Raw genomic sequence first — 27,616 nt, forward strand, 5'->3', positions numbered from 1 at the left:
TTTGGGTATTGAATTAGAGTTCCAAGTCATGAACTCGGGAGAGAGGTGAGTCGGGGATACTAGTGTCCTATTATGAGCCCGAGATGGAGTTAGTAGTTGAATTAGAGGCGTTTTCCCCATTACACTTCATCTAACGACTAATTGACGGATTTATGATAGTAAATGAACGTGTCAGTGGACAAAATCGGATCATAGGCCTTTCTTTATTGTTTAGACCATTATTATTTCTATTACTTGCTTTCTTATTTTAGTTGTCATAGTTAGTTATTAATTTAGTTAATTAGTTTAATATATATCAACCAATTTCATGATTCACGTAGCTAACTTATAATTTGAGATAAACTAGTACTCGACCTTGATCTTCTTGTGGTTCGACCACATGAACAGTTTTAGGATATCTGTGTTAGACCGCCTTATATAAGCATTTGTGGTTGTTAAAGGGTGAACTATACTTGGTTAAGAGCAAAATAAGATAATACAATCATGTTAATAAGCTAATTAGAGAAAAATTCTTGAAATTATTTCATTAATTATCGTAAATATGAGTTTGTACTTCAATTTTTCACGATATATTCTCAACAATCTTTCTTTAATTAGCTCATTAACATGTGTCCTCAGGTCACACGTTAGAAAAACCGATATACTAGTGATTAAGATTTAAGCATGCATAAGTTAGAGTAAACAAAATGAAGAATCTGCTGACCTGACTGGAGTGGAAAGAGATTATGATGAAACAAGTAGCTAAATTGCTGAATTTTAGCAGTAAATACAACAGCACAAATAAATGGATTGAATAATTGTTTTTTTTTTTTTTTTGGTACATGGATTGAATAATTGTAATAGCGTTAATATTACCATCATGTAAAGATTCCCGCGATAAAAAGTTATCATCAGTTTTAATTATAACTTTTTATTATTAAATGATCATTTTTTATTATAAAAACGGCAATTTTTTTTTTCGTTTTAAGTTAAAATCGTCGTAAGTAGGGGTGTTCATTGGTCCGGACCGGACCAAACTCTTAGGACCGAAGACCAAATAACGGCTAAAAGGTGGACCGCGGACCGGACCATATTAAAATTGGTCCGGTCCGGTCTGGACCAGAAAAACGTGTGGACCGGACCGAATGGACCAAAGTGGACCAAATATGATTGCCATTAGCATGGTTTAGCATATAAATTAAAACTTGAAAAGTTCATAACGATAAAAATAAGCAACATTTTCTTCTTACTAGATTTGATCATTTGAGTACATAATTACACATCTTATAATACGTGTAAACAAAGTAGAAAATAAAATCAATAATATTACAATTTTAAAGATTATTTTCTCATATAAGTTCGGTCCATGGTCCGGTCCGCGGTCCATTTGATTTAGGACCGCACCGAAAGTAGAGTAAATAGGTGGATCGTGGACCGGACCAAATAAAATTTGGTCCGGTCTGATCGGACCAAATGGTCCGGTTCGGTCTGGTCTTTGGTCCGAACCTCCGAGTGAACAGCCCTAGTCGTTAGGAAGACTAAATGGTTTGACTATGTACACTTTATATATACTAGTTGTTCCTCCGCGCCCTACCGGACGCGGAACCCCAATTTGGTTATTTGTTTACAGAACGTTGTTGTGAGGCATCAAAATTAAAACGATAATTCTGTTTCACCTCGGTGTAAACGATGGTAGAACATAATAATTATTATACTACATGTAAGACAAGCGCGTAAAAGAAAGACATTTATGTAAAATACTTTAAGCCCGGCTTTAGAATAAACATAAATCGAAAACACATGGCCAGTAAAGGAGACTTGCTTCCTCTAAAAAATAAAGTACATTGTGCGAACCAGAGTACATGATATGCTTAAAAAGTTACTCTTTCGTTCTTATGGTAGGTGATTACAATAGTTTGAGACTTGAGTGCAGAGCGCATATGGAGAGACGAACAGCAGTAGGCACATACAACCATAAGCATTTGGCCTTCATGCCTGGCTTCATGGGGAAGTCGAGCATAGTTGATCGACATTATAGATTAACACACAAGCTGTAAACTCTCCTGCATTACCACCAGAAAAATATCAGATCTAACAGAAGATATAAACATTACATCAATGCCTTAAAAATATCAGTATGAAGCTTTAAATGGACCTGAGTTTCGCAAATGGATATGAAGCATTTTTTATCTTTTGAGGTACGTGTAACCGAAATCGCATAAATATTTCCCGAGAAAATGGCAGTAGTATAAGGCTTCAAATGGACTCGAATGGTCCCCCTCCCTCCCTCCCTCTATCTAACCAGTGTCATACTCTTTATCCATGTTGATATATTTAGTGTGACAAAGGATAACATCAAAACTCCCTCTCACCTGATACATACAAAACCAAATAGAAATAAGAGACACAAGCAATAAGGACAGTACTATCTTGTTAAATTATTTAACTGTATCAAGATATTCAGATGAATGACATCCTATACACCAACTTACTACCATTAAAGTATTAAACTCATCGATTAATATTTCCCTTGCGCCAACTTAATAAGTGAAACTCCAACTAAATATATAAACTTAAAGACATGTTATAAGCCTACCTAACACAGTCTATAAATCTAATAATTAGTCAGCCGAGTATAGACATGGGCATCAACAACATGACACTCACACTCTTTAAAAAAAGAATCTGAAATTTTTATGAACAAATTGAACCACCCATATCAAAATAAACAAAACTCAGTTCACAATCCCATCAAGTACTACCAGTCTTTCAATCGCTAAACAATGCAAAGGAACCATTTCAGAGTTTAAGAATAACAAAGAACGATAAAATATAGGAACATAGTTACATGGTCCTAATGCACAATATTTCTGGAAAGCGTCAATAAATAAAGGAGCGCCAGAGCAAACAAGTAGTATGAAATTCCGCAACAAGTTTCATATTAAGAAGGTTGGTGAAAGAGAGCAAAGACTGCATCAAAACCAAACAGACCTCAAAACCTGAGAGGCAGCTAATGGCTTAAACTGAGGAGCAGTTGGGCCATGTTCAAGATTCTCATACCTCACAAATGATCTCTCAGAAAACAGAACAACTTCATCATGTCCATAAAATAACCTGAACGCCGTCAAAATTGGGCCAGCTTAAAAAATCGAACCTTAAGCTCCACCTACCTACGCAAACATAACAAATGAAATGCGTCATAAATAAAAAAATGAGTGAAACAAGTTAGCACTATGTAAGAAGCAAGTTGCATCGGAGTATTATACTCCCTCTGTCCCGGTCATTTGTTGTCCTTTGGTTTTGACACAAAGACCAAGGAAATGAGGAGGGGGCCAATTACTAAATGACAAGTGGTATAAATTGAGTGTGAATGGAGCAAATTACTCATCAAATTCATTCTTAAAATAGAAAGGACAACAAATGACTGAGACACCCCAAAATGGAAAAGGACAACAAATGACCGGGACAAAGGGAGTACAAAGGAAGCAACAAAATGAGTGAAACAATTTAAGTTAGATCAATGTCAAAATAAGAAGAAACATTTTAAAGGCGAAATCATTCCAGCAGATTTCTCGAAAAGACATGACTTACGGGTAGAGAAAAGTACATCGAAGATGCGAAGGAAAAATTTGTTGGCTCGTTGATATTCCATAAAAAGGGGCATTGATGAATATCATGGTCATCTGGAAGTGACTCTCCTGCTAGTTCTCTGAAGCAATAATCCATGTGCCCAGAAAAAACTGGTAAAAATGGAAAGAAAGCTCGGGTCAACATTTATATGACGCGGGGAACGAGATACCGGATTAGGAAAATATAACCAATCATTCAAAGCCTCAATTAGTTACATTCTATGTTTCAGGGGATCTATGATGCTGCTCCTTCAGCAAAAAAACACTTTTAACAGTTATTGATAACTGTCTCTCACTTTGACGGGATATGACGACGGGCTGCAAATTAAAACCAGGGTGAATAAGCATTAGAACAGGAAACAAAAACAATACTCGTCTCTGAATAGGAAGATATTCATCACTAAATGTAAATATGGTAATTAGAATCATATGGGGAAATGATAACTTACCAGTTGTGATGCATGTGTCATGACCAGGGAAAGCAGGAGGCAGCCAAAATGATACTGCTTTGTTGTGATGTACTGAGAATGGATGGGATTCCTTTACACGTGCATTAGTGTCAATTGCAGCTCCCCATCCTTTGCAGATATGTATGGAGAAGAGAATGCAGCAGTTTCGCCGTGCTCATCACCTATTTGGGTTGCATTTTCATCAGAGTAAGGCTGGTTTAAAGCATTTTCTGAGAAACTACTGGCTTCATCATTTATCTCAGAGTTGGCCGGCGATGGATAACATTCATCCTTGTGACCTTGTCTCCAATCAACAATTTGGCACTTGCCAACACTGAAATTTTAAACATAATGCGAAAAAAAATGTTAATGTTTATCTTATAAGCTTAAACTTCCCTCTTCCTTTTTCTTTTCAGAGGAAACCGATTGTAAAGCTAAAACTGATCGAGTGAGCACGCAGGAAAGATACTACTGATTTTATGGACAGGGCCAGCACATAAATATAACACTCTAAAAGTCGAGCATTAATAAGAACCGAAACAAATCATGTGGAAAAAAACCGAAGACACGGTCAGACCACATGTCTCTGCATTTCTGAGTTTTCATGAAAAATTCCACATTATTCATATCAATTACACATTGGATTCTCACTATCAAACTCAAATTTGTCGAGGTATTGAATACTCCGAACGACCGTGCTTATCACCATTATCAAGCTTTTGGCCGGATGAGTCAAACCAAGGTGATAAGTATTACACAAAACAACAATAAAGGTAAGTAACAAACAAAGGATAGTCAGCTAGTCAAACAGGCCAGAAATATTTGTATTCGTATTGCCAAACAACTATCCCGTTCTATAATACAGACGCATGCTGTAGTCTTCCCGAAACACCCAAACTATCTCCCACGCTACTTTCTAAAGCGACGGTTAACTATATATATTGCAGGCGAAAGAAGCATAAACTAAACACAAAATTTCAGTAAACCCCACTCCCACTTCAAACAAACACCAACGGAAGAATAACAACCACTCGCCCAAAATAAGTACAAATCCAATCCAAGGAAACCCTCAAATAATAACAGACTCGAGATAAACCCAAACATATCACGCAACCAATATCTCTTTAAAACCCACATAATTCTCGACACGCCACCCGAACAAACTCAAGAACTAAGCTAAAGAAGCCCTAAAACACAGACGTAAAAGTAGCAAAGAGCCTAGGACCACATTCAACAACCAAGGGACATGTAAATGATACCTATGCAGGAGAAATTGAATGACCATATCTAAAATCCTGTTTGAATAAACCTGAGACGAAATGAAAAAGTAGTCAAATGATTGATTTAAAACCCTGTAACATATCACAGCTTAAATAGAGAGCCTCACCTCTAGTGTAAGAGGTGATCACCCGTGAGCCTATGACATCTGCACCGCCTTTGAATCCATCATTCAAAACGATTATTGTAACTATAAAAGAAATCCTTTAAAAGGAGAACTAAACACTTAAACAACACCTCATAATTATGAAACGAACAGATACGGTACCTGGGTATTGCAACAGCCAGCAGGATCGGCAATCCTGGCCGATTGACAAAAACAAAACGGGTAACCCCAAATCGCGCTGTAACTGCAACAGTAACCAGATGTAAACGCAAGCCGAGGAAGGTGATGTAAAGGAAATAAGGGAGCAAACAAAAAGGTTCACATACAGTAACACTCGAACAAACTAAAGAATCACATTCAGCGACGGGCTAACACAGATAGCCAAGGGTCCGAATCCACCACAGGTGATCAGGCGCTTAAAGCTCGGGCGCGATGAGTACCTAGAGACACAATAACAGATTATGACGACCACTGCACTACAGTTTAAGACGCACTAATTGTGCTGTAACAAGAATCAAAGCATAACCAGAATCAATAAAATCTAACATACCATTCAAAATCAATGTCCTTTCGGTGATACCTGCAATCCCCCAAAACCAAACGGCAACCATATTTCTCAATACCTAAAATCACCAAAAACACAATTCAATTAAAACGCAAATCAAAACAGTGAATTAACTTACTACCAATGGAAAGCTGAATCAACAAGAACACAACAATAGATAAGGGAAGCCTAAAAGGAAGACATTGATACCAATACTAGCGTACTGACATGTTTTTTGCTGAAAATCTAACATACCATTCAAAATCAATCACCGGCCAATGGAAGACTGAATCACCAAAAACACAATTCAATTAAATAAGCATATAACCTCGTAAAGAACCATATAAACAGAACAGTACTACAGTGAAAACCTCACCAATTAAATTTTAGGCAATCTAATTCCTACCCCGAGAAATAACAAAATAATAAACAATAAGAACGAGCTAAAAGCTATAATGTAAGAACAAAATATAAGATCAATACTCACATTGGAATACACACCAAAAATCACTCAAAATGGTAGTTATTCTAAAAAAACAAGATATGGGAAGCCTAAAAGAAAGACACCGACACCAAAAAAAACCCGGAAAATGATGATCAAATTGAAAGTGCTAAACAAAAAGAACTCATAAAACAAAGTCAACAATAATGAACAACGAGGAGCAGAAAGACTATGTAACCTTAAAGCGTTGTCATCGGCATCATCTGGGGTTGTCCCGCCGTCGTCTACTCACCATCAGCATGCTCGTCGTTATCACGCCATTGTCATTGTTGTGTGATGATATTGAAGGGGCACAGAACACTGAGATGGAGCTATGGAGTAAAAAGATTGAAGAGGGTTTATTTTTAGAGGGAGATGGATGGAAATAAGCGGATCTTGGGAGTGATGACCTAAATTTGTAGATGAGAGTATATAGCAGAGATGGAAGGTGGATATTAAGTGTGGAAATCCAACAGCAGAGGGGGGTTTTGGGAGGTACTATTCATTGCTACAGTGCTATGAAGTTCCCACGTTTATAAGAGTAAGGATTAGAATTTTAGTGATTAAAAGATTTTTAATCGTCTAAAAACTAAATTAAACGGAAGTGAACTGAACGGACTGAAAAATTCTTGTGTCCTCCGGGAGAATGATACTCCTTACACCTAAACCTTTATAATATTTCATTTGGTGGATTGTCTTTAGGTGTAAGAAGGACCACCCTCCCGGAGGATACTAAGAATTTTTCTAATGATAATAATAACACCAGCCTCCGAATATCATTTTTCATCAACTGCAATGCCAAATTTACCAAAGACTAATCACTGGATACGCAAGGCTGTACCTTTCGGCAGTGGCGGATTTTCATCAAAAAAAATACGAGCAAGGTTTGAAGTTGAACTAGGAACTTCTGACATACAAAAGTTGCATAACTTCACAACCATAAGGCAAGCAATATCTGCTGCTCATACAAGTATGTATCATCATTATATATATATATATATATATATATATATATATATATATATATATATATATAGAGAGAGAGAGAGAGAGAGAGAGAGAGAGAGCAGTTCTTATAAGGCCTTCATACCTTATAAGGCCCTAAGTCTTTATAAGAGCCCTTGGATGAAGGGATTGAAGGGATGAGATGAGGAGAGAGGGCGTGTTTTTTAGAGGTAAAAAAAAAGAAAATGCTGATTGTTTGAGAGAGGGACCACTTGCACTTTGTTTATGTCTTTGCTCCATATCAAATCCCGCGGACAATAGCAATAAACAAAGCCTCCTATATCATTTTGCATGCTTCCCCTCCTTTTTCACCATTCAAAACCTCTCAACAAGCAAAACCCATAAAAATCATCCAAAAAACCTGAATAATTCTACAAATCCATTATAAATCATCAAAAAGAGAAAAGAAATTTCATGCCAACTGTTTAACTACATCATCTTTCTGTATAAAATACATTCGCTTTGTTGAAAATAAATAATTTGTCATTGTTCATCACAAAAAGAGACGATCAAGATGACATCGGTGTTCGTGAAAACGATTATATGATTGAAGTTCTTTGTCGATGGTGAGTTCCGAATGTTCATTATTGTAGGTTGTAGTTATATAATTTGTGTTCATTATTCTTAATACTGTTGTACTTTCATGGTGTTCATCAGATTTGTGCTTTCATGTTGGTAGCTTGTTGTTGATCGCAAAAAATGATGGGAATTTAAAAGCTTGATCAAGTAGGAATTATAACTTCAAAGGGGTTTTAGTATAACTCTGACCCAAATATGTATAACTTCAATAATACAGTGTACACATGCAGTTCTTATATTCATCGTGTTATAACTCCAGAGGTTTTTGTAAAACTCTTTGACATTTTCCCGCAACTTCGTAACACAAGAATTCAAACCCTAAATTGTGCGTACAAATCTTACTAAAGAACCAATTTTGATATAGTTATACAGTTTGTGTCTAGAGTTATACATTGTATCATTAAAGTTATTCATACTGTGTATAGAGTTATACATTGTATGATTACGATTATACACGTTTTTACAGAGTTATACAACACATCACTCAGCTTCTCCATATATAGGTAAGAGTTATACAAGTTATACATTGTATGACTAGAATTATACAAATATCTACCTAGAGTTATACAGAGTGTAACTATAGTTATACATGATATGGTAAGAGTTATACATTATATACCCAAAGTTATACGATAATTGTGCCCGAGTTATACAATCTGTGCTAAGAGTTATACATTGTGTAGCTAGAGTTATACATCGCATGACTAGAGTTATACAGACTGTTCATAGAGTTATACATTATATGCATAGAGTTATACGAGCTGTGTCTAGAGTTATACATACTATGATTAGAGTTATACACATTTTGTCTGAAGTTATACATTGTATGATTAGAGTTATACATTAAATGCCTGCAGTTATACATTCTGTGCCTAGAGTTATACATGTTATTTGTATGTGTTTTTCTCCGTCATTGTTTTTTATGTAATTATTATTCGCTTAGTTTTTCTGTGTTTGTTAGTAAAACAAATTAAATAAAATAAAACAAAGAAGATCATGGAGAGGATAGTAAAACAAACCCACATTTAACATACATGAACTTAATTAATAGATATAGATACATAAACTTAATGCATTGCTAAAAATACAGTTCTTAGATGTTCATATAGGGATGAATTCTCTTCTATGATATTCATCCTCTCCTCCTTTGCTATTTGGAGGTTTCGCTCCGCAGATGCAATATCTTCTAATAGCCGCATTATCTCGCTCCGACAAGCCATTTTCTTTGGCGTCCTTGAGTGCAATCTGAGCGTCCTCAAGGTAGGTCTTGTACCTCCTCTCGATGTCCAGCAACCGGCGTATGAAACTCTTGTTGTACTCGGTCATAATGCATGTCTTACGAATGGCATCATTCATTGTTGTTGAAGGAAGTTTGGAATTTATTTTAGGTTTTAACGATTTAGGATTTGGAGTTTAGGGTGGAGATAGGGATATAATGAACTGGTTTTTTAGATAGTGGAATGAATTTATAATTAGTAATGTGTCCTTTGAGTTGTTTTTTAATTAATACGAATTTTGTTTAAGAAGTTGTGCCATATCCCTGCTTGAAATCTTATAACGCTTCGCATTCCATATATTGTGCCGTTTCATTTAATGTATAACTCTTAGAATATAAAGTATGCCTAGAGTTATGCATTATATACCTAGAGTTTTACATTATTTGCTAAGAGTTATACGTTGTGTAGAATGAGTTATACATCTTACAGTCTCTGCCTAGAGTTATACAATAAATAGCTAGAGTTATACATCGTATGACTAGAGTTATACATTGTGACTAGAGTTATACATTGAATGACTAGAATTCTAAATACTGCGACTAGAGTTATACATTGTGACTAGAGTTATACATTGAATGACTAGAATTATACATTGTATGACTAGAGTTATACAAACTGTGACTAGAGTTATACATTGTATGAGTAGAATTATAAATACTGCGACTAGAGTTATACATTATTTGACTAAAGTTATACAAATTATGTGCCCAGAGTTATACAGTGTGACTAGAGTTATACAAACTGTGACTAGAGTTATACACTGTATGACTAGAGTTATACAAACTGTGACTAGAGTTATACAGTGTGACTAGGGTTAGACATTAAATCACTAGAGTTATACATTGTATGACTAGAGTTATACAAACTGTGACTAGAGTTATACAAACTGTGACTAGAGTTATACATTGTATGAGTAGAGTTATACAAACTGTGACTAGAGTTATACACTGTATGACTAGAGTTATACAAACTGTGACTAGAGTTATACAGTGTGACTAGGGTTAGACATTAAATCACTAGAGTTATACATTGTATGACTAGAGTTATACAAACTGTGACTAGAGTTATACAAACTGTGACTAGAGTTATACATTGTATGACTAGAGTTATACAAACCGTGACTAGAGTTATACATTGTATGACTAGAGTTATACGTTATCCGACTACGATTATACATTCACATGCCCATAGTTATAAATTGTATGACTAAAGTTATACATTATACACCCAAAGTTATACGATGATGCAGGCCCGTTAGTTATACCGTATGTGCATAGAGTTATACAAAGATATGCGTAGAGTTATGTATTTCTTAATCATTTCATGGATGATTGATTCTCGCTCGATGGTCGCAAGGCAAATGAAACCGAGTATTGTAAGCATTTGGCAGCGGAGTTTACACCTTGTGTAGGGCAACAATTTTTTGAAATCGACGAGGCAGTGACATTCTATAAAGTTTATGCATTGGCGACCGGGTTTGATGTTCGGAAGTACTCGACGAAAAAATGGCGCGACGGTGAAATCAGGTCAAAGTTGCTGGTTTGCAACAGAGAGGGATTCACATATGTCTCAAAAGGAGAGGCAGTAATTAAAAAAAATCAGATCGGGATTAGGGAAGAAGGAATGCAATGGGGAAAAAGAACTGCGAACCAGAGGAAGTATAACGTCAAGAGGGTAAGGTGTAAAGCTCATGTCAGGCTATTTATGAAGAATGGAGTACTAGTAATTGACCGATTCCACATGGGCATAATCACGAGCTTGTATCGAGTGAGGATCGTCAGTTTCAAAAGATGTCGCGGAACATAGAAGATTTTCACAAGTACTTGATAATGTACAACTCAAGGGTTAGTTTACTATTAAACAAACATCCACTAATTAAATGGCAAACTTCTAAAGTTATTTACCGAGATGATAGAGTTATGTAAACCTAAAAGTTATAAATAATAAGAAGTTATAAAAATAGCTGAAAGATTTATAGTTGAGGAATTCTTGGTTATTAATCAGCACTGATAAGGATTTGTTGTCCACTGCAGTTGAGGATAGGAGCAACTAGGACGTACAACATGTGTAAGGAGCTCGTAAACGGGTTCGAGAACATTGGTGCATCCTTAACTGATTTTAAGAACTTCCACCGAGATGTGAAGTGCTTCATCCATAAACGGGACGGTCAATTGTTCATTGACCGGTTCAAGAATATGGCACAAAATAGGCAGGGGTTTTATTTTGATTATGAAGTTGACAAGGATAACAGCCTTCGAAGCGCAATATGGGCCGATGAACCACTAGAAGGAACTACTCCGTTTTTGGAGATGCGCAGTGTCGCATTTACCCAACATACTCAACAAACAAGTACGATATGATTTTCACGCCATTCATTGGCATAGATCACCATAAGCGATCGGTGACATTCTGTGGGGCATTGATTGCCCATGAAGACCATGAATCCTTCCAAAGGGGTTTTCGTAGGTTTTTGAATGCTATGGGAGGAAAGGAACCCAAGTACATTATCACAGATCAGTGTCCGGGCATTATTAAGGCCGTACCCCTTGCCTTCAAGACTGCACGCCACCGATTTTGCATGTGGCATATAATGAACAAGGTGCCATCAAAGGTCGGGGTGACAAGGGAGGATTATAAGGAGTTCGTTCAGAAATTGAACAATATTCTATGGGACGACAACATAGAAGCGCATTTACTTTGACGCTAGGTGGGCAGAAATAATGGTGGCGCATGGTCTTGTGAACGAAGAGTGGTTTACAGAAGCGTACGAAAAAAAGGAGCCAATGGGTGATGGCACATTGCAGGGACTTGAACATGGGTGGTGTAATGAGGACAACCCAGAGATCAGAGAGCATTAATAGTTTTTTTAAGAAGTTCGAGCGAAAGTCGTGCACGTTAGTGGAGTTTTGGATGCGTTTTGAAAGCACTATGGACCATCAACGGCATACGCAGAAGAGACTTGACCATGAAAACTGACACTCAACCCCGGCAATGGGGACGCATTTACCCATAGAGGAATATGCGTCGGTTGTTTATACCCGTGAGGTTTTCAAGGAATTCCAACTAGAGGTCATTTGCTCAATCGATACATGTAAGAGTGTCGGCTATGCTGAAGTCGATGGAGTTGAAGTGACTGTCGTAAAGGATTCAATCGATGAAAAAGTTTCAACGTAGAGTACAACCCAGGTAACAACAGTTTTAATAACTTAAGATTTCTGAATGTATAACTTTTTTTATTATATGCATAACTCTACTTGCAGAATGTATAACTCTTGTTGTCATATGTATAACTCTAATTTCAGATTAACATTAGAAATTCAATTTTTCAATGAACTGTTGTCATTTGTAGTATAACTCTGATTACATTTTGAATAACTTTAGCTTTCAGAATGTATAACTCTTGTTGCCATATGTAGTATAACTCTGATTATATTTTGAATAACTTTAGCTTTCAGAATGTATAACTCTTGTTGCCATATGTAGTATAACTCTGATTACATTTTGAATAACTTTAGCTTTCAGAATGTATAACTCTTGTTGCCATATGTAGTATAACTCGATTACATATGTATAACTCTACTTTCGAATAACATTAGGAATTCTATTTTTCACGAATCACAATGACTATTTGTAGTATAACTCTGATTAGAGTTAGAATAACTGTAACTTTCAGAATGTATAACTCTTGTTGCCATATGTATAACTCTGCGTGATAATGTTTAACTCTTATTTTATATGTATAAGACAACTAACGGCATAATTTAATTGGATTACAGGGACACAGGCTACACAAAGTGCAAATGTATGATGTTTGAAAGGATGGGATTTACGTTTACATATAGTCCGGATTTTGACTGACTAACGGCATGAAGACAATTCCAATTGATTACGTTTCTACAAGATGGAAAAAGGATGCATTGCAATTCAGATTATCAGAATGTGATGGTGAACAAATGGAAACAAATAGTAGCGCTGATGCAAAAGAAGTTGCGATGGTGAAGTTGTGGTCAGAAGTTCATTCTACCATTGGTTTACTTCGTGGCGCGAGTGAGACTGAAGTTGTGAACTTAAGCTCGTTAATTAGAGAGTTCAAGGAGAAACTTTTACCGTACAAGAAGGATTTAACAAAGCAACAGAATTTGAGAAAATCCTTGGTTGCCCCGATGACGAGGTAACAATACTTCCACCAAAACAATCGAAAAACAAAGGCGGCGGTAAAAGAATGGTGTCAGCTAAGGCTAAAGCCATTGCCTTGGCTTCTAAGCCAAAGCGCATGTGTAATAATCAGAAACAAATGGCACACCACGATAAACGGAACTGCCCTAACCCATTCTCTGAGCATCCACCGTCTTCACCAGCATCTGAAGGAGTAGAAGAAGAAGAAGAAGAAGAAGAGGAAGAGGAAGAAGAAGAAGAAGAAGAATCAGAAGACGAAGACGACGAAGAAGAAGAATAGAGAAACTTAACATGTAGTAGTAGGCAGTATAAAAATACCCCCGTCTCAACAAATTATTTACAATCTTTATTTCTTTAAAAGGTAAAAAATCTGGTGAGACGGAACGCGTATTTAATAGCTAGCTTTTGTCTATTTTGAAGGGGGATTGCACCTTCCAGATTGTATAACTTCAGTAATATGGTGTGTGAAATTTGAAGCTAATGTTGTACAACTCTTTTACATTGTTTTGATGACTTATGTTCATGGCAACATATCCAATATTTAAAAGTGGTTTTAAGAAAGAATTATAATTTCAGTGGCTTTAAGTACAACTCTTACCCATATATGGATAAATGTACTTCACAGAGTGTATAACTCTTGTTCAAAATTTGCCTTAAAATAACTGCAGTCATATGTTGTATAACTCTTGTACACAGTTTGTATAACTCTTGATGTTTTTTGTATAACTCTTAGCTGTCTAATAAATTTTGCCTTTTATCATAACTGCAGTCATGTGTTGTATAACTCCTGCACATAATTTGTATAACTTAACTTCACAGAGTGTATAACTCTAACACTTATCTGTAAAACTTGGATTTTAATTATGACTGACCAAGATCATATAGTAACAATCTATTCCAACAAGTTGTCTAAGTTGTTAAGGAGTTTCTTGACAACATTCTAGAGTTGCAAAAAAAGAGAATACAGAATCAAAGGGATACATTCTATTTTTTCGCAGTTTTTTATCTCCTCTCCGCGCCGCTTTCCGTCTTTTCTACTGTCTTCGTGGATCTGTAATTTCTCGCCAATGAAACCATTGACCTTGGTCGAACTCCTTCCCCGATGATGTTCATGTCGCCTAGAGAAGCGTCCGCCAACTGGATCACCAAATATCGACGGTTCACCTTCCTCTCGAGATCAACGTGACCAAAACTATCGCCCTCGTACATTAGCATGTGCATCATGCAGAACAACCCAGACTCGGTGTCGTTTATCGTTTGCTGATGCCATCCAAACGGGATCTGACGGAACTGGAACGACACTATGTCTTTCGCTCTATCCTTCCCGTCATCCCTAGCCTCCACGTAGTCGCTCATGAGGCTCGCCTGGCAAGAGACCAGAACGTCAAAAAGTGAGATTTGTAAAAGCGGTGAGAACACTTTTTAGATGAACATAATTACAATTTAATTCCACTTACAATAACGTGACATGCTTTGCATATCTCCGATTGCCGTGGACTTGAATAGTACTTACCGTCAGTGAGATCAATCGTCCTAGAATTAAAGTTGATACACACACATGCATAATGGGCTTCAATCTTAATGGGTACGAAGATTAAATCAGCCTTCAAGCTGAAATCTTTGCCACAATCGGTTCGGAAGACGTCCCCACGTATTGTACAACCCGCTCGGTGTCCGGTGTTTGTTGGACGGGGTTTCGTACAAGGCTCAAGATTGTTTCTGTTCAAGTAGCAGATATGTGTGAGGATACCAAAGTGGAGTTATAGGGGTTGTGCATTGGAGTTTCACAAGAACTCTTACAAAGATAATGAAGAATGCCTAAGTATATACTGGTTGTTAATAACTTCTAAAAACAAAATGTTTAACTCCGGGAGGGTATGTATAATCGTCGACTTACTTTCCACTGTGAAAGTTTTAAAGAGGGTATGTGCAACTCTTATAACATATTAAAGGATTGATTAGGACCATACCATATGACGGATACCGAAGAAAGACGAACGGAAAATCGCGCAATCCTCTGCCTCCAATCGATTAAGCAACAAGGACCAACACTCAATCACTTTTTCATCCATTGGCGTCTCAGAGAGCATAGACAACATTTGCAACCTATTAATTGTTCCGTGTCGGCCGTAACTCACAAGTGGTTCACCGTAGTTCGATAAAGGCAGTGTTAATCAGGCTATGACGTATACTAAATGGGAAGGTAATCGCTATTAAAATGACCGCATAACTTCACCGATGAAACGTATAATCTGCAGCTTTAGGAATGTGTAACTCCATTAACGATATATATAACTTCAGTGATGAAACATATAACTCCATGTATTACTCTAGGTATAACTCCAGTCCTCTAATGTATAACTCCAAAGTATAAATTGTACAACTCTGAGCATATACTGTAACTCTATATTGATATAGCTTAATATGATAAAACATTAGGATTTTAGACAGCTTACTCATTTGGATATTTGTAGTCATCAAGGAAAACGTAATCAGCCACTTGTTTGCGATACACCGGGATATCCCTAGTTAATGCCTTGTTCATCTTCAGCATCTTGGCGACCACGGTAAGGTTGGCGTCTGGTTCCCCGCAATATTTGGTGCAACCAAGGCCATCGCCCTTACCCCGGAGCGGTTATTAACAAATGGAGAGGGCCCGACGGACGGCCGTCCCGCCCAGGGTTACTTTGGAAGGTGGAGTCTGGAAGGTTGAACTGACCTTAGAGCAAGGTCGTTTAGCAGAACTGTTCTCTCCGGCGTTTCCAACACCTCTCTTCCTTCCACTTGTGTTGCCGGCTGACCTCTGTTTATCACGCACCTCCTCCAATTCACGGTCTTTAAGCTCCTTAAAAGCTGATACCCTGGATAACACATCTTCCCTGTCCAAGTTAATGTCACTGAGGACAAGGGTTGCAGCAATTTTCGCTCACATGAGGTCATTGCTTTCCTCAGTCCCTAGGGTACAGTCGAATGGCTCTCCACGGTGACAAAGAACATATGAACCATGACGTATAGACCACAGTCATTGGCGTATGTCCCGCTCCCCGCCATTGAATTTAATGTTGACAAAAGGGAACCCTTCAACTCTCTTGCCTTTGTCGAGCCCTTTGTAGGCCATATACTTTCCCATTGCATCACCGGCGGAAGTTAGGCAAGGCGTTTAAAAGGGGAAGACGTATTAACAAAACAAATGGAGCTGATAATTAATCTAGTCACCGCTTTTATAAGTCTTACAATGAATACGCGCAATCCCTCCGTATGGTAATTTCAGAAGATCGTCCTCGTAAGAACGGTTATCAAGATACTCGATCCGCTCGTAGAGGAAATTTATGCAAATGCAAGAGTAATGATCTTCATCGCCAACTGCTTACGGGACGAAAACCTACAAACATGCACCAAAAATCTAAGAGTTTTAAAAAATAATTAGCAGATTAGAGGCATACATTTTGTGCGTAGTTGGAGTTATACATTCTATGGTTAGAGTTATACATTATATGTGTAGAGTTGTACATTTAATTTCCAGAGTTATACAAAGATATTCTTGCGATTTGTACATTATGTGCACTAAGCGGATGCCTGAGTTATACATTATACTCGTATATGCTTACATTGTACTCTATGTGCGATGAGTTATACATTCTATGGTTAAAGTTATACATTATATGCCTAGAGTTATGGAGTGAAGTTAGCCACTCATCAAAACTCTAAGCATATACTGTATAACTCTAGACAAATAATGTATAACTTCAGCCCTAGAACGTATAACTCTAGTAATTCTGAAAGCTAAAGTTATATACTGTATAACTCTTGCAATAGGATGTATAACTCTAGCCATAAAATCTATAACTGTAAGCATATACAGAGTAGTGTATAACTCCAGGTATTACTCTAGGTAAAACTCCATGCCTAACTCTAAAGCATATATTGTACAACTCTAAGCATATACTGTTAAACTCTACGAAAATAATGTATAATTCCAGTATGTAAATGTCTCTATATTGATATCTGAGCTCACCATATCGGAGTCCAGTTGGAATGGACTAGGACACGACTCTTGCCACATGTCCCACGAGTAACAAAAGCCTTCAGAATGATCTACAACCAAGTTTTTCTTCCTGCCTTGCCAAATGTCAATTGCTAGGGCCTATAAAAATGATAGACGGGGGTTGGCAGCTTGTATCACAACGTACAGGTTGTCACAAAATAACTTGCGGAGTTCGAGCACACTTACAGCGTGACTTAGGCCAAAGAAACAACAGTAGCGAACTTGAAACAGTCGGCGGTGTTCGCGTCGTAAGCGATTGAGTAGCACGGACCAGCCAGATCGATGACATTTCCCGAACTGCTTCCGGGCATCAACGACCGGAGATCAATACGCGTTATGCGGTTTGGACAGGATATGTGACCAATTGTTCCCTACAAAGGATTAGCAAAATTGAGACACGCAGAAGGGAATGCATTCATGGCCTGTTTGTTTGTCATCGTATTGAAATATAGGTAAAACTTATCTTTTACTTACGATTTATTATGGTCGTGGAATTCATCAAAGACATAATCCATTACATCCTTCCTCACCCAACACCGTCCCCGAAACGTTCCTTGTTAAAACGCAACCACTCGTGAGCATACGTCTTTGGTCGGTTCGGTGCCCGCAATCCGAGAACAACCTAGGTTCTCGTGTACAATGTCCATACACGGAAGGGGGTCGATTGAATGCAGCAGAAGGGATGGTGGATCATGTCACATCGCGGCACATAAATAGGGGGTGGATGTGGTGCAACCGGCTCAACCCTAGCACCAGCGATTTCAACTACCAAACCTTCTTTGGCAGCACCGATCGTTCGCTCCTCAACCCCGGCAAATGCCTCATTCACCTCTGCCGTGCTCATGAAAGTCGAGGGATTTCATTTCCAAGACATTCAGTTGAAGGATTCCCCCGGGTGATCTCCGCACCCTCGACAACATCTACGTTTACTCCCCCATTGTTAGAATGTTGTTCAACATTCTCAATTACATCCTTTTTAAAAGTGGCCTGAATGAAAAATAACAAAATTAAACGCCAAACGTATAACTCGGCCATAAAATGTATAATCGTAAGCATAGAATGTATAACTCGGCCATATAATGTATAATCGTAAGCATATACACTATAATGTATAACTCTCTTTGTATAACTCTAGATATACCTCCAGCTATCTAATGTATAACTCCAAAGCATATATTGTATAACTCTAGTCATATATCTTTGTATAATCGTAGTCGATATCTTTGGTTAAGAGTTGTACCAACCGGCCGTTCTGATTATACTACGATTCTAAGGCCTCAACATAAGTTTCAACAAGGTTATACTATATCAACTTAGAGTTATACACTACCAATAAACAAAAAAAAAACCATTGTATAAAAAGTATTTATCGCAAATTAACAAACTTACCTCGCCACTAGGACCACTCCCGTACGCTGGAAGTCCACATGCAGCTTCCTTCATTTCAAAGAGAGAAAACAGACACTCCATCAATTCTTGTGTGTCCAAACCCAATTCTGGGACCGTAGATTTTTCCATCGCCTTTTCTGACGGTTGATTGTCTGACAATCTTTCAACATTTTCTTGCAATCCCTCCCCATGAACTTGCTCATGCACCTCATCAACTACCACGGGCCAAGATTCAGCATTCTCTGACCGTCCGTCAGCTTGGCCTACAATGTCTGCTTTGCTCCTTCATGGTCATGGTCGACCGACAATCTTCCAACATTTTCAGCATTTTCATTCAATCCGTCCCCATGAACGTGCTCATGCCCCTCATCACATGTCCAGAGACGAGCCTCATCGTCCTTTGACGGCCCAATAGTTTCGTCAATTTCCTCCTCGGTGTAACGCGCCTCCAACAACAGTTCTCTGAAAGTTGGGGCGGGGGTGCACACAACTTGATCCTCTAACCCTGGGCTAGCAGGTGACAACGGCTTAGAAACGACTGTATCACCTCCCACTTCCTCCATAATCTTTGACCATGAAACTGCAACTGATTTCGTTGGCGTCTCGGCTTTGACGGACTCTAGACGCGGCTCAACACGGGGGTTACCACCCCTGCCACCGTCATCATTGGCGAGACTAGACAGAACTTCACTTATTTGACGCGTAGATGCATCGATTCCGTCAGATTTTTTGGGAGGCTCGATGAATCGCCTCTCCAAATGCAGGAGCGTTACCCACGAAACCTTCACCTTTTCTCGCAACTGCTTCCTTCAAATGACGTACTTTTGAATCTTTTCACCCTCAAAGAATTCTTGAGAGGCCTGACTAGGATTTAGGCCCGTCGGATCACTAGTTACAGCTTTGATCCGTGCGGTTGCATCTGCATACCATGAATAGAACACAATAGCGTTCCTTTGCATTTGTAGATAAAGCTCGTGAGTACCACTGAATCCAAGAAGTACGATAAGTTAGTTATATTATAATATATGGGTACGTTAAGTGAAAATGAATCCATCTGCAGAAATATATAATAGTTTGCACTTACATCGACAAATGACCCTAGCTTTCAATTCCTGGTCATCCTCGACACTGTAGGTAGTTCTATCTGAATGAACTTCTTCTCGAAAGTTGGGCGGGAGAGAGGGGGGGGGGGGCCCATTAGCAATTGTTTGGGTTCACGCGGCCGGGAGGATGCTACTCGTCCACACTCCTTCCATAAGAGGGGTCTTGAAGGCACCTTGGATACCTGGTCTTAGACAAGGTTAAAGTACCCAATCCCCCTTGACCCACCTCAAATTTTACCCTCTCTACAAGCGCAGTTTCATCCCAATGTTTAATCAAAGGTAGATCATGTTTACAAGGCTTACCCTTGTAATCATATCGCTGAAAGTAGCTTATCATGAGGAAGGGGATACACCCGTTCAACAATGTTACCCCCTTTTTACAGTCTGACCCCGCTTTCACCGTCATGTCCAAAATATAAGAGCACCAGTCAAAATGCGGGATGGCTTCAGGATCTTCTACAGCCCTTAACAGCTTCCAATCTATCCCGTTGTTTGGGGTGGGTGCGAGGAATGAAGACATGCAGAACAAAACAAATAGCCGGCAAAATTGATCGTCCGCCTCCTCGTACTCCAGAAGTTGCTTGTGAACTTTCCCTAAGGGTATTGCACTATTCCCTTTGGCCACCCCGTACGCTTGCCGCCATTTGTCCTTCAGCTCCTTATTCTCGGGATCGTTGGACCCCTTCTGCGAGCTCACGGGCACCAAAGGGAGAGAATTGGGTCCGAAAGGTAACAAGAAACAGTCATGCACGCATACTTACGATCATAAACTCCTTCTTCCGCGAAGCCCCGAACACATATGACCCGTCGAGAAGGACTCCAAGAACAGTGAACGTGTGCAAGTGGGAAGCTGCTAATCTTGAGTTCCAAAAGGCCACCAAACCCAATTTTCTTAACAAATGACACCGATCCTCATTAAGTTTTTCAATGAGAGAGACAAGTCTTTGAGGTCGACACGAAACCGTGATTTCATGCACCCTCTTTACCCTTGGCTTGGCCTCAACCATCTGGGGAAAAGCAAGGACAACACACAAAATTAGACATACTATAGTTGCAATTAGAGATATTTGGAACAAAGAAATAGACATACTGTGAATTAAAGTAATACAATAGATAGTCAGAGTTATACAAAATATAAGAAAAGTTATACATTCTGATAATAGAGTTAATCAGGAAATATCAAGAGTTATACATTCCGACAAAGAAAAGTTATTCAAAATGTAATCGAGTTATACAACAAATGACAACATTATAAAAGGGTCAAACTTTGAACCTGGGAATCGCTCCTTCTCGCATTGGTGCATCATCCATCTGTAGCTGACAAACAAAAAGGGATTCAGATTAACAGTACAGTTATACATATAATAACAAGTTATCTAATGTGTAACTCTAGGCATATACTGTATAACTCCAGGAATAAAATGTACAACTCTAAGCAAATATTGTATAACTCCAGTTATACATTATGACAGCAGAAGTTATTCAACATGTAATCAGAGTTATACAACAAATGACTGCGATAAAATGTATAACTCTAGCAATAGAAAGTATAACTCTGGTCATGTAATGTATAACTCTAGTCATAGAATGTATAACTCTGGCCATACAATGTATAATCGTAAGCATATACGATAAATGAATAACTCCAGGAATAACTCCAGGTATAAGTCCAGGCATCTAATGTATAACTCCAAAGTATAAATTGTATAACTCTAGCTATATATTGTATATATCCAGGTATAAATTGTATAACTGTAGGCATATATTGTATAACTCTATGAATGGAAACTAATTAAAAGTATAGTCATACATATAACAATTAGAGTTTGACATTATGAAGAAGGAGTTGGTCACGAGAATCGGAAGAGCTATACATCTAGAACCCAGAGTTATACATCTAGGAACCAGAGTTATACATATTGCGTACTAAAGTTATACATCTATTAACCAGAGTTTTACATTAATTACCCAGAGTTATACATATTGAGTACATCTATTAACCAGTTTTTTACATTAATTACCCAGAGTTATACATCTATTAACCAGAGTTTTACATTAATTACCCAGAGTTATACATATTGAGTACTAAAGTTATACATCTAGTAAGAAGAGTTAGACATCTAGTAACGTATAAATCAAAATCAAAACTTTTAACCTGGATATCAACTCCCGTGTCAATACTTTCTACAACATCCATCTGTAGATGACAAACAATTGGGATTAGAGTTATACAGATATTTAATTGAAGTTACAAATCATTCTATAAGAGTTATACCAACAAGACGAGATTTTTTACCTTCGATTCAGATTTCTTGGAAGATTTCTTGGCATTTTTCTTGGCAAAAACCATTGTTAATTATCAAATGACCTCGAATTTGATCTGCACAACCATAATTAACAATTGGACAAATCAACATCAACAAACCCATAATTGAAGATTGAAAAATCAAATGAACTCTTTTTATGATAGTTTAACAAAGGCAATAATTAACAAAAAACAAACTACAAATCACTGAATAAGGAATGGAGAAAATACCTTATAAAAAAATGGAGACAAAGTAGTTTGCACGCGAGTTGGTATTAATTTGTAGTGATGAAAATGGCGTTTGTTAGGATGGAGTTAATTGGTAGTGATGAAAATGGAGTTATCGAAATTGTGAAGAAAGAAAAGGAAGACGAAATGACAGGAAATAGAGGGAAAAATACCCGCAAGTTGTTTTGAATTGTCTAGAAAATGAGGAGGGAAATGATCATGGACTGATGGACAAACAGTGTAGCATGCATGGGTTAGTGGGTAAGAGGAGAGAGGTAAATCAAAAATATTAGTTTAATGGGGTTTAGTGGGGTTTGACTGCGAAATCTTGGCCATTCGTTTGATTGATCCAACCGTCCACATTAGGACTTATGGACTTATTATATCTAAGGACCTTAATTGATCCCTTCTCTCTTTCTCTCTCTCTCTCTCTCTCTATATATATATATATATATATATATATATATATATATATATATAGAGAGATTGAATCATGTGAGGCACCCTTCTTAGGGTAAGGCGGCTGGACACCTTCTAAACCATTGGATCTAAAAATTAGAGACACACTAGATTTTGACACGTGTCTCCTTATATACCTCACCAGCAGATTTCCCCTCATACAATCATTTACTCCTCTCATTTTCTCTCTCTTCAACATCAAAAGATCAATGGCACCGACATTCTTCCTCATGATAACGCCATTTACAGAGCTCTTCTTTGTTCTTCTGCTTCCCTTTGTACTCTTTCTTTCCATTTTATCCTTCAAAGTTTCAATCTTTTCTTACTAATAATCATTTTAATCAATTTTTATTTGTTGGGTATTTTCAGATGACCCGTTTGGTGATCCGAAAGTAATTGGTGACCCGTATTGTACCTTGTTTGTGGGTCATCTTTCGCGTTCTACTACTGAAGATACTCTTCTCAAGGTTTATTTTGTTTTAATGATTTTAATTGGATATGTTTTTCGGTTTTTATGTATTGATTTTGTTCAGTGGCGGAACTAGGATTTGCGGTTAAGGGAAATTAAATTTCCGGTTGCGCGAATTATTAATGCAATATGGTAAACTAGGAAAGGAATTTGAAAAATTTAAGTAAAATTTCCAAACTTTTTGTTCCGCCACTGAATGGTGTAGGGGAAGCTGGGTGCAGTGGCGGAACTAGGATTTGCAGTTAAGGTGGAATTAAGTTACCTGTAGGGCGAATTTTTAATGTAATATGGTAAATTAACTAAAATTTCTAAACTTTTCGTTGCTTGGGAGCGACTGTCCTTGCTAGCTCCTCTAATTCCGCTACTGAATTGGTGTAGGGGAAGGAGAGTAATGGTTTTTTTTGTTGGGTTATTCCATTATTTGATATGTTTTATTTGTTGAAATGTTGTAATTTGTAAGGGGGATTTTGAATGGTGAATGTTGTTTTGTTTAGGCTATGAGCAAGTATGGAAAAGTGAAGAATCTGCGGTTAGTAAGGGACATAGGTGAGAACATAGCTATAGGTTTCGAATTTATGGATATCGGGTGCATTTATGTTGATTTATACGATAATTAGATATAATGGATTGGAGTTTGTGATCAATTGCTGTTTTTTTGTTATGAAATGTGGGGGAGTCTCTACGGTTTTTTAGTTTGGTAGTTTGATGGAGTAGACTGCTGGCTGCCAAGTGATATTTATATATTGAGCATAGCATATATTGCACCCTTTTCTTTAGGCGAGTTAAGTTTTCTGCCTGTGTTTCTGTGTTAAAACATATGGCTTTTGTGGGTAGTATCGTCTTAAGGCTAGTTAATAGCGTTTCATTCTCAAGTGGTATAGTTGCGTATAATTGGCTGCGTGTTATTGAGTGAGTGCTCCAAAATTTTTATATGGAACATGAATCATGCTTTGTGAATATTTAGATGTTTAAAAACTACATGGATGTGGTGAGTGGTGACATCATAGAGTCTTTTGCTTGTTCGAGAGTTTTTTGGATTCAGTTGTTTAGTGAATTCTTTTTAGCTCAATGGTCCGTCTGGAAGAGGTAGTCAATCAATGATGATGTTTCTTCTGCATAATTTTAGCGGAATACGTTTCAATGGGAATGAATGCATTGAGTTGGCAGTGGCAACTCTTCTCAACATTTTGATGCATTTGTGTTAGCTCCTACAATTTTCAAACAAACTTTGATTGAATGTACCATTTTTTCCTTTCCGACTGGCTACCCAACCTAAAGTATAGGTCTTGTTTTTGTACACTTTGCAGTAACAGGAGCATCACGTGGTTATGATGACCAAGTTTCACAAAACAAGCTCTACGATTCACTGAACAAGCTCTGAGATTCACAAAACAAAGTCTCAGATTCACCTAATAAAGAAAAGAGCAAAATAGATGATTTTAACCACTTATGATGATCAAGTTTCACAAAACAAGCCTTAAGATTCACTGAATAAGGTATGAGATTCACAAAATAAGGCTTGAGATTCACCAAATAAGGAAAAGAGCAAGAAACGTGATTTTAACCACTTATGATGACCAAGTTTCACAAAACAAGCTCTAAGATTCACTGAACAAGGTCTGAGATTCACAAAACAAAGTCTGAGATTCACCTAATAAAGAAAAGAGCAAAATAGGTGATTTTAACCACTTATGATGATCAAGTTTCACAAAACAAACCTTAAGATTCACTGAATAAAGTATGAGATTCACAAAATAAGGTCTGAGCTTCACCAAATAAGGAAAAGAGCAAAAAACGTGATTTTAACCACTTATGATGACCATGTTTCACAAAATAAGCTCTAAGATTCACCGAACAAGGTCTGAGATTCACAAAACAAAGTCTGAGATTCACCTAATAAAGAAAAGGGCAAAATAGGTGATTTTTAACCACTTATGATGATCAAGTTTCACAAAACAAGTCTTGAGATTCACTGACTAAGGTATGAGATTCACAAAATAAGGAAAAGAGGAAAAAACGTGATTTTAACCACTTATGATGACCAAGTTTCACAAAACAAGTTCTAAGATTCATCAACAAGGTCCGAGATTCACAAAACAAAGTCTGAGATTCACCTAATAAAGAAAAGAGCGAAATAGGTGATTTTAACCAATTATGATGATCAAGTTTCACAAAACAAGCCTTAAAGATTCACTGAATAAGGTATGAGATTCACAAAATAGGTATGAGATTAAAAAAAAAAAAAAAAAAAAAAAAAACTTTTTCGGAAAAAAAAAATTTTGAAAAAAAAAATTTGAAAAAAAAAATTTCGAAAAAAAAAAATTGAAAAAAAAAAATTCGAAAAAAAAAATTTGAAAAAAAAAAATTTCGAAAAAAAAAATTCGTGATATTGTATTGTATAGTGCGTGATATTGTTTTATGGACTCATGGACTCAAATATATAGGTGGACTCACCGGATCTTGCCTCACCATAATAAGGAATTTGGTGAGACCGGCCGCCTCGCCATAATGAGGTGCCTCACCGGATCCGGCCTCTATATATATATATATATATATATATATATATATATATATATATATATATATAGGGACGAAGCTAGGATAAAATAGCAACCTGAGCCGATATTTTAGTTTTTTCGATTGAATAGATGTTTAATTTCAAGTAAACCTTACATCCCTATTTTAGCGTTTTTAATATTTATTCGAGTTTATTTATTGCCGCGTGCATTTTAAAACTCCTATGCGAGGATTACAAATTTATCTTATTTTCGAATTTTTGAAATATAAGCTCGTTATTTTCTTTAAAAAAATCTTTTTATAACATTATTATCATCTTTATGTGAGAAAAAATTTTAAAAAATAATATGAATAGCAATATGTTTCTTGTAAAACTATATTATAGTAACTTCGCACATATCTTTTCCAACCGGGAATAAAAGGTTAGTATATTACTATATTTGTAAAGACTTTACTATAATTTTAAAATGTTTCTCTAAATAAAAAAGATTGTTTACAAAATTACAATAATAAATGGATGTTTAATAAGAGTACCAAATTGGATATTATCAAAAAAATGTTAGTGCAACTAAAGTCTAAAAATGCAAGATTCATTTTATGTTTGTAAAGTCGAAAACTTAAAACTAAAAACTAAGAAAATAAAATAAATGAAGGCAACAAGAGTCGAACACTTGATCCCCTTAGAACAAACATAAGCACCCATGATACCTTACCAACTCTGCCAAACACTAGATATGCTTTCTATATGCACAAAATTCGATAAGTCTTGCCGGGCCATGGCCCAAAGGCCAAGGCATAGCTTCATTGTCATTGTATATATATATATATATATATATATATATATATATATATATATATATATATATATATATATATAGAAAAGGGATTCTATAAGTCCACCTTATTTAGTTGAGTTCTTGAGTCCTCATCCAAACCCTTAGATCTAAATAATGGATGGCTAGGATTAGATTAAAATAAAGGGCTGTAATATAAATACCACAAAACCCTAATCTCTCATTTCATTCCCTCACAACACAAATTTCCCACTTCTCTCTCTTCCTCCCATCTCTCTCTAAACTTCACTGCCGCCACCACCATTCCTATCCCGCCACCACCACGCTGCCACCTGCCGCCGCCACCCCAGCCGCAGCAACTCCGACGACCCCTTCTCCTTTCTCCTAGACCACTCCCTCACCACGGTCTCCTCCACGTTGCCGCCTCCCTCCTCTTTTTTTTTTTTATTTTTTTTTCAGATCTGATAAGCCACACCACCACCCCCTTCTCCCTCACGCCGACACCGCTACTCTTTCGTCTGAAATTCCGCCTTTCTTCTTATTTTTTTGGTGAGATTATTTTCAGATCTGGAATTTTTTTGGGTGGTGGGTATTGTTGTTGCTATTATTGTTGTTGGTGGTTGTGGTTTTTGAATGTAATGATATGGTGGTGGAGTTGTTTTTTTTTTTCCTTTTCAGATTTGCTTTTTTTTATTGGGTTGTTGTTGGTGGTGGTAAGAGGTGGACCGAGGTTGTAGTGGTGGGTCGTGGGTGGGACCGCGGCAATGGTTCAGATCTGTTTTTTTTTTTTTTTTTTTTTTGGCT

At 37.2% G+C, this 27,616-nt stretch overlaps 2 long non-coding RNA genes across 2 annotated transcripts in view; one reads left to right on the top strand and one right to left on the bottom strand.

The window, feature by feature from the left end:
• Positions 1–1,934: 1,934 nt before the first annotated feature.
• LOC141596433 (uncharacterized) overlaps positions 1,935–27,616 on the bottom strand; it is a 79,189-nt gene continuing 53,507 nt past the window's right edge. The window contains exon 3 of the long non-coding RNA XR_012522486.1: positions 1,935–2,042. This is a non-coding gene — a long non-coding RNA (uncharacterized LOC141596433). The remainder of the gene's footprint in view (positions 2,043–27,616) is intronic.
• On the top strand, positions 23,250–24,832 carry LOC141594148 (uncharacterized). Its single transcript, XR_012522023.1, has 4 exons — positions 23,250–23,310; positions 23,402–23,499; positions 23,996–24,047; positions 24,809–24,832. It is a non-coding gene; the product is annotated as an uncharacterized LOC141594148 (long non-coding RNA).

The sequence above is a fragment of the Silene latifolia genome, chromosome 8, assembly GCF_048544455.1.
Source record: "Silene latifolia isolate original U9 population chromosome 8, ASM4854445v1, whole genome shotgun sequence".
Classification (NCBI taxonomy): domain Eukaryota; kingdom Viridiplantae; phylum Streptophyta; class Magnoliopsida; order Caryophyllales; family Caryophyllaceae; genus Silene; species Silene latifolia.